General features: G+C 41.4%; 1 long non-coding RNA gene and 3 other non-coding genes across 4 annotated transcripts; all 4 read left to right on the top strand.

The window, feature by feature from the left end:
- The first annotated feature begins 781 nt into the window (after positions 1 to 781).
- TRNAL-CAA (transfer RNA leucine (anticodon CAA)) lies at positions 782 to 903 on the top strand. Its single transcript has 2 exons — positions 782 to 819; positions 858 to 903. It is a non-coding gene; the product is annotated as a tRNA-Leu (tRNA).
- A 1382-nt stretch (positions 904 to 2285) lies between these two features.
- Positions 2286 to 2407, top strand: TRNAL-CAA (transfer RNA leucine (anticodon CAA)). Its single transcript has 2 exons — positions 2286 to 2323; positions 2362 to 2407. It is a non-coding gene; the product is annotated as a tRNA-Leu (tRNA).
- Positions 2408 to 3225: 818 nt separating this feature from the next.
- TRNAL-CAA (transfer RNA leucine (anticodon CAA)) lies at positions 3226 to 3347 on the top strand. Its single transcript has 2 exons — positions 3226 to 3263; positions 3302 to 3347. It is a non-coding gene; the product is annotated as a tRNA-Leu (tRNA).
- Positions 3348 to 13608: 10261 nt separating this feature from the next.
- On the top strand, positions 13609 to 15529 carry LOC149665647 (uncharacterized). The gene is made up of 3 exons (XR_016368406.1): positions 13609 to 13868; positions 13940 to 14161; positions 15325 to 15529. It is a non-coding gene; the product is annotated as an uncharacterized LOC149665647 (long non-coding RNA).
- The last annotated feature ends 5 nt before the right edge of the window (positions 15530 to 15534 follow it).

Raw genomic sequence — 15534 nt, forward strand, 5'->3', positions numbered from 1 at the left:
TTTAAAACGTCCAAATTACATAAAACCACGTCAGGATGGCCGAGCGGCCTAAGGTGCCAGACTCAAGGGGCTTACCTTCCTTCGTTCACGATGTGAATCTGTGTATTCTCGTCCTCGTTTTAGGGCGTGGGTTCGAATCCCACTTCTGACACGATGTGTTTTTTGAAAATAACTGGAAGAGATGTAATTTTAAAACGTCCAAATTACATAAAACCACAACAGGATGGCCGAGCGGTCTAAGGCGCCAGACTCAAGGGGCTTAGCTTCCTTCGTTCACGATGTGAATCTGTGTATTCTCGTCCTCGTTTGAGGGCGTGGGTTCGAATCCCACTTCTGACACGATGTGTTTTTTGAAAATAACTGGAAGAGATGTAATTTTAAAACGTCCAAATTACATAAAACCACGTCAGGATGGCCGAGCGGCCTAAGGTGCCAGACTCAAGGGGCTTAGCTTCCTTCGTTCACGATATGATTCACTGTATTCTGGTCCTCGTTTGAGGAAGTGGGTTCGAATACCACTTCTGACACGATGTGTTTTATGAAAATAACTAGAAGAGATGTAATTTTGAAACGTCCAAATTACATAAAACCACGTCAGTATGGCCGAGCGGTCTAAGGCGCCAGACTCAAGGGGCTTAGCTTCCTTCGTTCACGATGTGAATCTGTGTATTCTGGTCCTCGTTTGAGGGCGTGGGTTCGAATACCACTTCTGACACGATGTGTTTTTTGAAAATAACTGGAAGAGATGTAATTTTAAAACGTCCAAATTACATACAACCACGTCAGGATGGCCGAGCGGTCTAAGGCGCCAGACTCAAGGGGCTTAGCTTCCTTCGTTCACGATGTGAATCTGTGTATTCTGGTCCTCGTTTGAGGGCGTGGGTTCGAGTCCCACTTCTGACACGATGTGTTTTATGAAAATAACTGGAACAGATGTAATTTTAAAACGTCCAAATTACATAAAACTACGTCAGGATGGCCGAGCGGTCTAAGGCGACAGACTCAAGGGGCTTAGCTTCCTTCGTTCACGATGAGAATTTGTGTATTCTCGTCCTCGTTTTAGGGCGTGGGTTCGAATCCCACTTCTGACACGATGCGTTTTTTGAAAATAACTGGAAGAGATGTAATTTTAAAACGTCCAAATTACATAAAACCACGTCAGGATGGCCGAGCGGTCTAAGGCGCCAGACTCAAGGGGCTTAGCTTCCTTCGTTCACGATGTGAATCTGTGTATTCTGGTCCGCGTTTGAGGGCGTGGGTTCGAATCCCACTTCTGACACGATGTGTTTTATGAAAATAACTGGAAGAGATGTAATTTTAAAACGTCCAAATTACATAAGACCACAACAGGATGGCCGAGCGGTCTAAGGCGCAATACTCAAGGGGCTTAGCTCCCTTCGTTCACGATGTGAATCTGTGTATTCTCGTCCTCGTTTGAGGGCGTGGGTTCGAATCAAACTACTGACACGATGTGTTTTTTGAAAATAACTGGAAGAGATGTAATTTTAAAACGTCCAAATTACATAAAACCACGTCAGGATGGCCGAGAGGCCTAAGGTGCCAGACTCAAGGGGCTTAGCTTCCTTCGTTCACGATGTGAATCACTGTATTCTGGTCCTCGTTTGAGGGCGTGGGTTCGAATCCCACTTCTGACACGATGTGTTTTTTGAAAATAACTGGAAGAGATGTAATTTTAAAACGTCCAAATTACATACAACCACGTCAGGATGGCCGAGCGGTCTAAGGCGCCAGACTCAAGGGGCTTAGCTTCCTTCGTTCACGATGTGAATCTGTGTATTCTGGTCCTCGTTTGAGGGCGTGGGTTCGTATCGCACTTCTGACACGATGTGTTTTATGAAAATAACTGGAAGAGATGTAATTTTAAAACGTCCAAATTACATAAAACCACAACAGGATGGCCGAGCGGTCTAAGGCGCCAGACTCAAAGGGCTTAGCTTCCTTCGTTCACGATGTGAATCTGTGTATTCTCGTCCTCGTTTGAGGGCGTGGGTTCGATTCCCACTTCTGACACGATGTGTTTTTTGAAAATAACTGGAAGAGATGTAATTTTAAAACGTCCAAATTACATAAAACCACGTCAGGATGGCCGAGCGGCCTAAGGTGCCAGACTCAAGGGGCTTAGCTTCCTTCGTTCACGATATGATTCACTGTATTCTGGTCCTCGTTTGAGGAAGTGGGTTCGAATACCACTTCTGACACGATGTGTTTTATGAAAATAACTAGAAGAGATGTAATTTTGAAACGTCCAAATTACATAAAACCACGTCAGTATGGCCGAGCGGTCTAAGGCGCCAGACTCAAGGGGCTTAGCTTCCTTCGTTCACGATGTGAATCTGTGTATTCTGGTCCTCGTTTGAGGGCGTGGGTTCGAATCCCACTTCTGACACGATGTGTTTTTTGAATATAACTGGAAGAGATGTAATTTTAAAACGTCCAAATTACATAAAACCACGTCAGGATGGCCGAGCGGCCTAAGGTGCCAGACTCAAGGGGCTTAGCTTCCTTCGTTCACGATGTGAATCACTGTATTCTGGTCCTCGTTTGAGGGCGTGGGTTCGAATCAAACTACTGACACGATGTGTTTTTTGAAAATAACTGGAAGAGATGTAATTTTAAAACGTCCAAATTACATAAAACCACGTCAGGATGGCCGAGAGGCCTAAGGTGCCAGACTCAAGGGGCTTAGCTTCCTTCGTTCACGATGTGAATCACTGTATTCTGGTCCTCGTTTGAGGGCGTGGGTTCGAATCCCACTTCTGACACGATGTGTTTTTTGAAAATAACTGGAAGAGATGTAATTTTAAAACGTCCAAATTACATACAACCACGTCAGGATGGCCGAGCGGTCTAAGGCGCCAGACTCAAGGGGCTTAGCTTCCTTCGTTCACGATGTGAATCTGTGTATTCTGGTCCTCGTTTGAGGGCGTGGGTTCGTATCGCACTTCTGACACGATGTGTTTTATGAAAATAACTGGAAGAGATGTAATTTTAAAACGTCCAAATTACATAAAACCACAACAGGATGGCCGAGCGGTCTAAGGCGCCAGACTCAAAGGGCTTAGCTTCCTTCGTTCACGATGTGAATCTGTGTATTCTCGTCCTCGTTTGAGGGCGTGGGTTCGAATCCCACTTCTGACACGATTTGTTTTTTGAAAATAACTGGAAGAGATGTAATTTTAAAACGTCCAAATTACATAAAACCACGTCAGGATGGCCGAGCGGCCTAAGGTGCCAGACTCAAGGGGCTTAGCTTCCTTCGTTCACGATATGAATCACTGTATTCTGGTCCTCGTTTGAGGGCGTGGGTTCGAATCCCACTTCTGACACGATGTGTTTTATGAAAATAACTAGAAGAGATGTAATTTTGAAACGTCCAAATTACATAAAACCACGTCAGTATGGCCGAGCTGTCTAAGGTGCTAGACTCAAGGGGCTTAGCTTCCTTCGTTCACGATGTGAATCTGTGTATTCTGGTCCTCGTTTGAGGGCGTGGGTTCGAATCCCACTTCTGAAACGATGTGTTTTTTGAATATAACTGGAAGAGATGTAATTTTAAAACGTCCAAATTACATAAAACCACGTCAGGATGGCCGAGCGGCCTAAGGTGCCAGACTCAAGGGGCTTAGCTTCCTTCGTTCACGATGTGAATCACTGTATTCTGGTCCTCGTTTGAGGGCGTGGGTTCGAGTCCCACTTCTGACACGATGTGTTTTATGAAAATAACTGGAACAAGTAGTGATAGCTACCTAGATTCGCAGAGATCCAAGATGGCCGCCCTCTCCTCATCCACCAAACTCAAACCAAACTTCCACCCAAAGATTAAGCTAAACTCCTACCTGATCAACCCTACCTTCCAGCATGCTATGACTCTTTAGAGGGGTTTTACCCATTTTTTCCCCAAAACAAGCTCGGCTTAACCCTCGGAGGCTGTAGTTCTTTTAATAAACCAGTCTAGTTATTTTGTAAGATTCTTGTTTGAATTTCCCGCCATAAACCCATGTCTGAGAAACAAAGACAAATAAATAAATAAAGATTTTTTAATAACAAATACCAAATAATATATACAATAAAATAGAGAATAACAAGAATATAAATAGAGAATAACAAGAATATAAATAGAGAATAACAAGAATATAAACAAAAATTAAATTAAAACCAGAAATATTTACCGCTACTTTTACCACTAATAAAAACCAGTCTTTAAATCGAAATTTTGAAGGTAATTGTTTTTATCTCTGGCGTAAAAAGCATCTTGCTCAAAGTGACATTTTGATTTTCAAAACTTGATATTTTAGTCGAAATCTTAACTGAAAGCCGGTCTTTAAATCGTAATTAGCGCCACGTTTTATTAACAATTTCACGACATCAACGCGGCATTCACTCTAGCGGGGCGTCGGTTGCCAGCTTTTTTCAGGCACTCTGGTGGTACATGCCTCCATTGACTCAAGAAGATCTTGGGCATTTTCGGCTCCGAATCCTATCCACGTTGATCGAGCGAACAGCTGTTAAGTTTGAGAAGGACATCGAAGTCAAGGCCTCACTGAAGAGAACGTGCTCCAGTTGGTGCAGGGTACGCAGAACCTTATGCGGTGGCAGGGCTTGTCGGGTTGTACGGGCCATGTCCTATAAAATTCTTCGTTGACCCTTTACCTCCCGAAGGAAGTTACATCCGAGCCACTGCGGGGCTTGAAGCGACTTCACACAAATTTTACACAACTTTAAAGAGACCATAATACAAATTTCTTTTCCATCCCGATCTATAACCAAGATGGAAAAAGCGTCAAATTAAGTCCTGGCGCAAACTGTTGCTTGCGCCAGGACTTCCCCTTCATTGCAATAGTCAGTTGTATGTATGCATATGACATTGCAATGAAGGGCGATTCATGAACCACAACCAACAGGCTTTGCTCATGCATTCTGATGGCTGAGGCAACTTTTTACGTTGGCTAGACTATATGTAACTTTGAAGGATTTATACAAAAAGTTACATAAATCTAGCTCATGAATCGAAATTGGTCTCTTTTCAGGCGATGCCCGAGAAGAGACAGCTAGAAAAATCGAAATTGGTCCCTTTTCCGTTGGAAAATTGAGTTTGGTCTTTTCTCACCCAACAAAAGCGGCACGAGTTAAAGAAAGACATCTTTAGTTGGACTTTTAAGAGCATAGCTGAGCAACTGATAACTTTCTTCATGAAACACGGAGCTTATATACTAAATGACCGAGAGCAGATTTAATATTAAACAAGCTCTCTAGATAAAAAAATTTATTTTTTACCGACCACACCCTATTGACCACACCCTGAAACGTATTATTAAAGCCGCGTGTCTTATATAATAACCGCTTGAAAACAGGTTAAAACCGGCTCGAACTAGTCAGGGCGTTGTCTTTTTTATTGGAATCGGGTAAGGTCAATTACCTAGCTACGTAGATTTTTCAAGGGTAGCGACTTTTAAAAGTTTAAGAATTTAAGTTTTTTTGATGAAGATAAACGGCGTGTATTTTAAGATCGTCCATAGCTCAGTGGTTAAAGGCAGGGTCTACTAATGTAATACCCAAAAAGGTGGCGAGTTCAAATCCCGGCCAGGCTACCGAGCTATGGACGATCTTTTTTATGTATAAAATAAGCTTTGTTTAAGAAGTTGGGGTTAGTTGATAAACAGGCGTTAGTCATGAATGACGACTTTTTTTTAACTTTAGCGTCTAATACGTGTCTAGATATATACCCAAACAATACCCAATCAAGTTTTAAAAATTATTTGCATCAACCTCTTAACTTGACTAGCGATTATGAAGTTGGGCTGGCAGAAATCATATTTCCAAATCATTGGGTGAATATAAGCGAAGAGTTTAACAAGTTTGAAATTCAGGTTGTAAGTGACCCGAACCGTGACAACTATGCAGCTGTTCGAGAGCCTGTTGAATATCAAAAAATAGAGATACCTGTCAATCGTTATGCCAAGACCAAAGAGTACGAACTGCCCCAAAATTTTGTCGAGCTGTTAAATGATGATGTAAACAGTCATCCGTATTTAAAAGGCAAATTATCTTTTAAATTAGTGAATAAATATAAAGACGGGGCCCTGGGAAAACAGTTAGATACAAACTTTCCCGTTTACCTGCAAGTTTTAGGAGAGGAAAACATACGGTTCAAAATACCAGCTGATTCTCCCTTGACCACGCTATTTGAATTTAAAGAGAATAATTACGAAGATGTTCCATATATATCCAAATATCCTGTATCAAAGCATGCTAAAAATATAAGTTTAAATTACACTAATAATTACGTGGAAATCGAAATTGATAATGTTGGAGATAGTTTTAAAAAAAAATTTGATTACAAGTACATTCCCAAAGCCGCCATTAAACGTAAAACAAGCCATGAGGTTCCGCCAATAAGAAAAAAGCCTCAACCAGAATATAAACCTGTACCGCCATCTATACCTATTTTACCGCGAACTACGCCTTTTCTTCCGATACCTATTGCTACGACTGAATCCGTAGTATTTGTACAACCACAGCCATCCAAAATAACCCCTCCCCCACCACCACCACCACCACCACCACCCAAAATAACGCTTCCGAAACAAACCTCTCCAAAGCCTTATTATCCAACATATTCAGGGCCTGACCCCTCTAAAACGCCAGCTTCAGGTAAACAGTTACCTCCAAATTCGACTAAACCGATACCTCCAAGTTCAAATAAACCGATACCTCCAAGTTCGGATAAACTAATACCTCCGAGCTCAACTAATTCAGCCGCTACTACAACGATTAATTCAGCATCTACCACAACAACTAAACCAACATCTACTACAACAACAACATCTAGACCAACCCCGTCTACTTCAGATCCCTTAAAGATTCTGACTACAGACCCACCAAAGGCTGAATTACCGAAGCCAAAGCCGGAGCCAACGAAGTCCGAACTACCAAAACCAAAGGCTGAATTACCGAAGTCAAAGCCGGAGCCAGATCCCCTAAAACTTCCGGATCCCCCCAAAATTCCAGCTCCGGACCCATATAAGCCTGATCTATCAAAACAAGAGACCCCGAAACCCTCTACCTTCGAACCACTGACGCCGACCCCCTCGCCAACGGAGGTTGAGGAAATATATATATTTCCAGACCTCCCAAAACCTGACTTACCGAAACCCGACTTACCGAAACCCGACTTACCGAAACCCGACTTACCGAACCCCGACTTACCAAACCCCGACCTATCAAAACCTGATCTATCCAAGCCTGATCTCTCAAAATCTCCAGACTCTACAACATCCTCTACTTTTGAGCTACCCGTATTACCGACATCCTCCCCACCACCGGTTGATAAAAAACCCTTGTTTCCGCAGCCGGTTGATCCGCCAAAGAAAAAACCCGAGCCAATTATCTCTGAAAAGCCTAAACAAATTAACCCCGAAGATTATGATAACTATAAAATATTGTTCTTACCTCAAACTTTTAAAGCCAGTAAAACGCCAGAGAAAAACGCCGAAGGGCTTTATCGAGCCGTAGCCAACACCTTAGAAAAATTAGTAATAAATAAAATTCAATTCACATATCACGTAGTAGATAATTGGGGCTATGCTATCGTGTATAATTTCAAAACACCGGAATGGGTGGAAATTAAATTTTCTCCCCAATTAGCTAAATTGCTCAACCTCGACCCCGATAAATATTATACCGGAAAGCAGCAATGCGGGCCCTTAAGCCTCACGATACAAGAATATACCATAAATGAAAACAATGCCTATCTAGAATATCGAATCAATAGAACCATTAAGCATTATACCGCCGGGGAGGAGCCATGGATTTATTTATTGTTCTTGGTGTCAGGCGAGTTTAAAGCGAAACAATCTTTGGAGGATGATTTTAAAATTTATTATGAAATCGCCGAAAAGCTCAAAATAAGCTCGAACAACCACGATCCTTTAAGATTGCACAATGCTGAATTTAGCGTTATTAAACAAGGAGCGGAGCATTATTTTAGAGTCCATTGTCCGGCAAAAATTGAAATGAAATTTTCGCCGGATTTGCAGGATATATTAAATTTAGAAAATGAATACGTTGGGGGGACGTTTCTATCCAAGAGGCCTCTAGAGCGTAATTTTACGCATTTTAAAACTACTAACAGTACAGGAGTGTCATATCGCGTCCACTTTTCATTAATGTATCTTTTTACAAAGACGGAGACAACGAAAATCAAAATACCGGCGCGTGAATATACCTGTGATTTTACCCCGACCGGTGCGGTAATCCCCTTTTCGCTACATTTGAAAGTGATTAACAAATTATTAGAAGCTCAGCAATTTATGACTCGCCGTCATTTTAAAATCTTTATTCTCAAAACGGCGCCAGAAAATAGATACTACACGCGTCTCGAAATAGAGCGAGGTGTTCGCGTATCGGTAGCTGGACCGATGGCCAAGTTATTTAACATTCCCGAAGAGGGAGAAGTTTTGCAACATAGCCACTCGGGTGTAGCGTTGGTGAACCCCCGATTGAGATCAATGACACTGACAGAGGCTAATAATTTTTGGACTAGCGAATACGATGTTGATAGATTTCCAGAAGATCCAAATATGGCTGACCAGCCGTCCCTACCCGGATATCAACAGGATAACCCTCAAGGCAAACGAGTTGACAATTACGCGTGCGAGATTCCTCCCGGGGTATACTATCATATTAGCGATGTTTTAAGTGCTATGAGCGAAGCCATGTCCCCGGCGCATAGGAAAAGTCTAAAATTTACGCAGAATGTAGACGGAACCGTGACGGTTTCAAAATTAAACGATACGGTCTCAATTTTGTTTCCCAAAACAACACCCGGAAGAGGGCTCGGGAGGCTGTTAGGCTTTAGTGCCAATCAATTAGATCGGTATCTTAATAACGAGACTTCGGAGTACCCCGCTGATATCATGAGAGGCGTCGATGCCATGTTTGTTTATACCAATATTATCCGCCAACAAGTGGTGGGTGGTGGTCAAGCCCCTCTGTTACGTTTCATAAAAATGCCGGCTTTTTCGCTGCTAGACGAGGAGAACCAGGAAATATTTAATAATATCGACTTTTATCCAATTTCAACCAGCGATATACAAGAAATTGAAATTGAATTGAAATCCGATTACGGGGAAAATATCCCGTTTAATTTGGGCAAAGTATATATTAAACTGTTTTTTAGGCGTCGACGTCAATAGAACAGGAGCAATGGTGCCTAATAGATACACTCTGTATTTCCAAAGAGGATCGTCCCTTCCGGCTTTACACGCAAACGTTTTCCAATCTGGGGGTCGCTTCAGTGTGGGCGGCATCTTTAATTCTTTATTGCGCAAAATTACACCCTTTATTAGGCCGGCCATTAGTACTTTAGCGTCCGAAGCTGTGGGGTTAACGAGTAGAGTAATTAGCGATGCCCAAAACCCCACCATATCACCTCGAGAATCGATTAAACGAAATGTCAAACAATCTATAAATTCCCTACTACATAAAGGCGTGGACCGGTTCGTCAACACTCAAAGCGGGACGGGCCGAAAACGAAAGAGGACTGCTAAAACAAGCCGGAGCAAACGTGTTAAGCGACGCACTAAACGCGATTTTCTAGACTAAACATGTCGACCTACGAAAGTGTTCTTTCCGACTTTGAAGTATTTGAAAAGCCAGTGGTGAATAATAATATTGTTGGGACTAAAACGACTGCTCATTATCCAATTGCCCCACTAACTAATGCAAAATATATAGAATTTATCATTCCTCCCTCTAACAATTATCATGATTTGACTAAAACTCTTTTGAGATTAAAATTTCGCGTTTTACACGAGGACGGCACGGCCGTTCCAGATGCGGAAAAGAAAGTCTCGGTAACAAATTTAATAATTGCCTCGCTATTTTGTCAAGTAGAATTATTTCTCAATGGTGTTGCTGTCCAGCAACCTAATAATATGTACCCATATATGGCCTATTTTAAAATACTTTTAAATTATGGACAAACGGCGGCCAATTCCTGGTTAACTTCTATGTTATATTATTTGGATACCATTATCGATCCGGCGACGGCTTTAGCAGATGCCAATATTAACAAAGAAAATAATGGTATTGGTCGTCGCGCTAAACGCGTGGCACAATCAAAGACGTGCGATGTAATTGGCGAATTATTTTTGGATATGTTCAAAACGCCCAAATTCTTACTAGATAATATCGAGGTGCGAATTAGACTTCATCGAAGCTCCACGGATTTTGCTATTATTCACAATGAAACGGGCAAAAAGTATAAGATTGATTTAACGGAATGCACTTTGTTTACGCGCGAAATTGAGGTTAATCCCGAACTGCAACTAGCTCACGCCCAGATGTTAAACTCGGGAATAAACGCTCGCTACGAAGTAAACTCTATTGTTATGAAAAATTTCTTAATAACCACCGGAACGCAAGATTTTATTAGGGACAGCTTGTTTACGGGGCAATTACCCTCGCGAACTGTCGTGGCTTTCGTTACTAATAAAAAATTTGTAGGGGAAGCAACTTCTAACCCCCTGGATCTCCAACATTTCAAACTCGATTTCATGCAATTCTCTTTAAATTCTCAAAATTATCCTGATATCCCGTTTACGCCTAATTTTGACGACGACCAGTACGTTAGATGTTACAATTCTTTATTCGAGGGTCTCGAGATATTAGGTCTTGACCGAGGAAATATAATTTCTTACGATTTATATAAGAAGGGCTTTTTTGTCGTTGTTTTTGATTTGAGTAGAGAACATCTCGCTTCGTTAGGTTTAAATTCCATGCCCCAGACTGGTAACTTGCGATTATCGTTAAGATTTAGTTCTCCGCTAACCGAAAACGTCACGTGTATTGTCATGGCCGAATTTCCAAACAATCAGTTAATAATATCTAAAAACAGAGAAATTATTTATAATCACCCCAACGTATAAAAGACTAAAACTTTATAAATACAATATCAGTCGCGAGCCAAGATGCACCAAGTACACACCGTCACGCCAAAGCTCGACATTTGCGTCATTGAATCAATTGAACCTAAAATATTAATTCAAAGATCGGATACGCGTACAAAAACTATATTAAAACCTAACGCCTGGTACGCTTTGTTTCGGTTTCAAAATGAACTCACGTCCTTTTTTGACGGAAAAATACCTCGCTATCATATTTGGTTGCCCGTCAAAGAGCGCATCAAGCTGGAATGCTTCGTCAACTCGAAAGATGAACGTCTAATCGATCTTCGATACTATGAACGAGGCAGCGGCAGTCGTTATTTCCTCAACTTTAGCACCAGCGAAGGATTCAGCCTGAACAAAACAGGATGGCAGACATTGATCGACTTAAAGCCGTTGATTGACGAGGATCTCAAGGCTAAAGGGATAGCTGTCTGTCGCATGCGCGAATTAATTTTAAACGAGCTCACTACCACTTTGTTTGACGTCACTTCCACTTGCTCCAACGTCGAGTGTCGAAAACAAATATGCCACTCTCAAAGCTGCTCGGAATTTGACACAAATTTCAGCGATCGAGTCGAGCGTAATTTGCACGAAGCGTTGCCTCAACTGGATCGTGAGAAAATTTTGCATCAATTTGAGACCGAACACGGATGGATCGAGGATCAAGAGGATATTTACGCTTATTTTGTCAACAGTTTTGCCGATTTAAAGAATGCCTTGATTTATGGCTATTAAGATAAATGTACTGATATATCGTATTTGTTTAACTGATATTGTTTTTATAAAATACCTTTGCGTGTATTAAATAAAGTTGTTTATTGGTAAACCATTTAGTCGTTATTTATACTTGTTAAGACATGGACGCTAAAATTAGAAAAATTTATTACGACATGGCTAATCCGGCCGCCTATGGATCGCTAGCCAGATTACAAAAGGCCTTACCGGACGTGCCAAAAGCAAAATTAATCGCCTTTCTCGAGAAACAACCTGCCTACACGAAACATCGATTTCGACGTTTCCGATTCAAAACTAACCAGGTGTACGCTTCGAGCATGGACGATGTTTTTCAAGCTGATTTGTTGGATCTACCGAAATTAAAACGTTTTAATAAAAATGTTCGCTATGTTTTGTGCGTCATTGACGTCTTAAGCCGCTACGGATGGACAGTACCTCTTAGAAACAAAACATCTGGCGAGGTTATCGAGGCTTTTAAAAAAATATTTCGAGAGAGGATCCCTTTAAAAATATACACGGACTACGGTGGAGAATTTAGTTCGCGCAACTTTGATTCCTTCTTGAAACGGCACAATGTGCAAATACATTTTGCCCGGAGTCAGCATAAAGCCAGTCTCGCGGAACGCTTTATTAGAACAATTAAGGAACAAATTGCCCGGGTTATTACGGCCACGGGGAATAAAAATTACGTTAAATATTTACCTTTAATTACTCAAGCCTATAATGAACGGGTTCATTCAACTACTGGAATTGCACCGGTTCGTGTTAATATAGATAACGAATCAATCATTTGGAATAAACTGTACGGGAAATCAAACGGCATTACTCGATACGCACCGAGGCTTAAAGTTGGCGACTACGTGCGTCTCTCTATAGCTAGTCGGGTATTTAGAAAAACCAGCTCGGGAGGCACGTTTACTGACGAAATATTTCGCGTTGTTGACGTCATACCCAGGTCACCACCCGTCTATCGCGTAGCGGATTTAAAGGGGGAGCAAATTCTGGGTGTTTTCTACGGCGCCGAATTACAAAAAGTCTCGTTACCTGAGACTAAATTATGAACACTTCGCAAATAAACGCTCTTTTAACTTGCGACAAAAGAACGCGACCCTATTATTTAGGGTGCTTCCCAGTAGACAGACTCCCAGAACGGCCAAAAAGGTCCAAATTTTGCTTTATATTTAATAATGAAGCAGCTGGAGAGGCTGGAGAACATTGGATAGCGTGCTTTTCTAACAATGACACGGTGGAAATGTTTTGCACTTACGGAAATTCGCCGCGATACTATAAAGTTAATTTAAAACGATACGGGAAACGAGTTGTTTACAATAAACAACAAATTCAACATCCATTTTTTCAACTGTGCGGTATCCATTGTTGTCTGTACCTAGCACTCCGCTGTCAGGGCGTGGCTAGAAAGACGATATTAGACGCCATCTATGACCAGAATCTTAAACTTAACGACTATGTCGCCTTATTATATTTATCTTTACATTTAAAAAAACATGTACACAGATATTGTTCGCAATAAAACAATTTTTTATTTGTCTAAATATTACATTTTTTTATTAATCAATATCGCGCCATTTATTATGCCTCTTTCTCCTCTCGTTAGATGGAACCAGCGGTCCTAAGTTTTGAAGTTCGTCTTTCTTTTTCCGAGGTTTTTTCTTTTTTTCTTGTTCTTCTGTTTAGCGGAGGCCGTCTCAAACAGGTTTTCCAAGTCCGTTAAATTGTCCCCGTTTTCCTCCGCTAAATTCTCTTGTTCATCGACAATTTCCTCTTGTAAATCGTCATCACGATTTGCATAACCGACAGCTCCTTCTTCTAGCTCTCTTTTTGGCGTGAAAAATGTGTTTTGCAAATGATTTGCAAGAACTTCGGCTTGCCGTTTCACCATATCTCCAACATAGGTCGGCCCATATTGCTGGTAAAAATCTTCTCGTGTTGGTGTCCCCGCAGCCGTTTCGCTTTTTAAAACCTTTTGCCGAGGCTCGGTTCGTTTAGGCGTAGTAAAAGAACTGCCCGAAGCGCTTGTTGTCGGTGATGACGTGGCATAGCTCGGCCATGACAATTGTTTTTTTCGCGGGGGCATTTTAGGGGTGACCGGTAATGGCGGCGTGGGGACATTGGACATTGCTTGTGTTACGACCTCAAATTTAGGTAAGGGAATTTGTTTCTCGATACTTAAATATTTCTTAAAAGCGTCTAAATATTTATATAATTTATCGTAGGCATTCAATGGCGATTTTAAAATATCCTCAATCTCTCGGTCCAAAGCAGAGTGCTCTTGGGCAGCTGTTGAAGTTACGGCAGACGCCGGTACAAGAACCATTTGTTTCATAGTTTAGCAGCTATAGCTTGGACAATTGAAGGCAAGATTGCGGCAAGCAACGTCGTAAGAAAACCACCTGATTGCTGCAACAACAGCTTTTTTTTTGCTTTTCTGCGACAAGGTACTTGATCCGAGTTGTCTAATAATTTTCTTGTACTTTGCTAGCTTTTTCTTACGGTCTTTACTCAAATAAATACCTCCGCCCTTTAAATTCTTACAAATTGTCTGAATGCTCTTTAATTGAGGCGCGCTACTATTGTTTAAGAGGGTTCGCCGTTGTTTACAGCTAGTTTGACGCAAACTCTGTAAATAAGGGACAAATTTGGCAAACTTGGTCGAGGGACGCGCTACGACGAGTCGGGAGCGTTTTGCTGATCGACGTTTAACGCGTGGGGCCATTATTCAAATGACAATTAAATTTAATCGACATAGACATACATAGGTGATTCGTGAGGTAGAACTCGCGACCTTAATCGTAAATTTTCCGGAGTTTCTTGTTTTAAATCAATTAACAAATAGCTATAGGGTTCTCTAGTGGCTAGTCTGTACGCCTCCGTAATACGCTTCGGGTTATCTGGACTTATTTGTTGCGCCAAATATCTAATAGAGGCGACATCTCGAGGATTTTTCATTATTATAAAATAGGAAGAGTTTTGAGAAATTATCCGCGATTGGCTACCCTTGGGAAACAGTTGTTGAGTAATAATAATAACCGTATACCCTAAATGATGCGATGTCACGCACACTAAATCGGCAATATGAGTTTGTTTAAATAATTGGCTAGCTAAGTCGTCTAGTATCAAGTAGGAGTCGCGATTCATTTCCCAAAAGTCCGGATCCGCCGTTGGCAAGCCTTGAATAAATTGAATTCCCGGAATCAATTGTTTCAATTTTTCGTAGTTTGGCTGCCAGGCGGCGTAGCAATAAATAACCTTTTTATGCGGTGGGTCAAACATAAGCTGATGATTTTGCAATAAGTTACTTAAAAGAAAACTCTTCCCCGCTTGCGTTGGCCCCACGATTAGAAACTGGGCGGGTGTTTGGAACTTTAAAGAATGCGAGACTGACTCGGTTGGATTCATCTTGATTAATAAACATTTTTATTTTAATTAACAGTTTATATATATAATATACATAATCAAAAATACAATTAACCCAAAACCCAAAGACCCTTAATAAACACAAATTAGAAAATATTTAAACAAAATAAACGAAACCCTTTTACCCAAAAAATTCCCCTATTTAGTAATTGTTTTTTTTAAAAAGTTTCTCTTCTAATTCCAGACAACGCTGGCGGAAGCGTTGGGCGTTGAGGAGGTTAAAGTTGACGCGTGACTCGGAGGGTAGTTGGTACACACGCACTACAGAAGAAAACACGACGGATTTATGCGCACGCGCACTTTTTCGTTTCCCGACCGCTCGTTGTTGGTGGCTGGGCATGTTTGGATTAGAGGCTCGCAAACATCCTCGCCCTCGCTGGTCGGGAAGTCCGGA

The sequence above is a fragment of the Phalangium opilio genome, unplaced genomic scaffold (assembly GCF_054372755.1).
Source record: "Phalangium opilio isolate 3A_F unplaced genomic scaffold, DU_Popi_V2 ptg000061l_1, whole genome shotgun sequence".
NCBI classification, from domain to species: Eukaryota; Metazoa; Arthropoda; class Arachnida; order Opiliones; family Phalangiidae; genus Phalangium; species Phalangium opilio.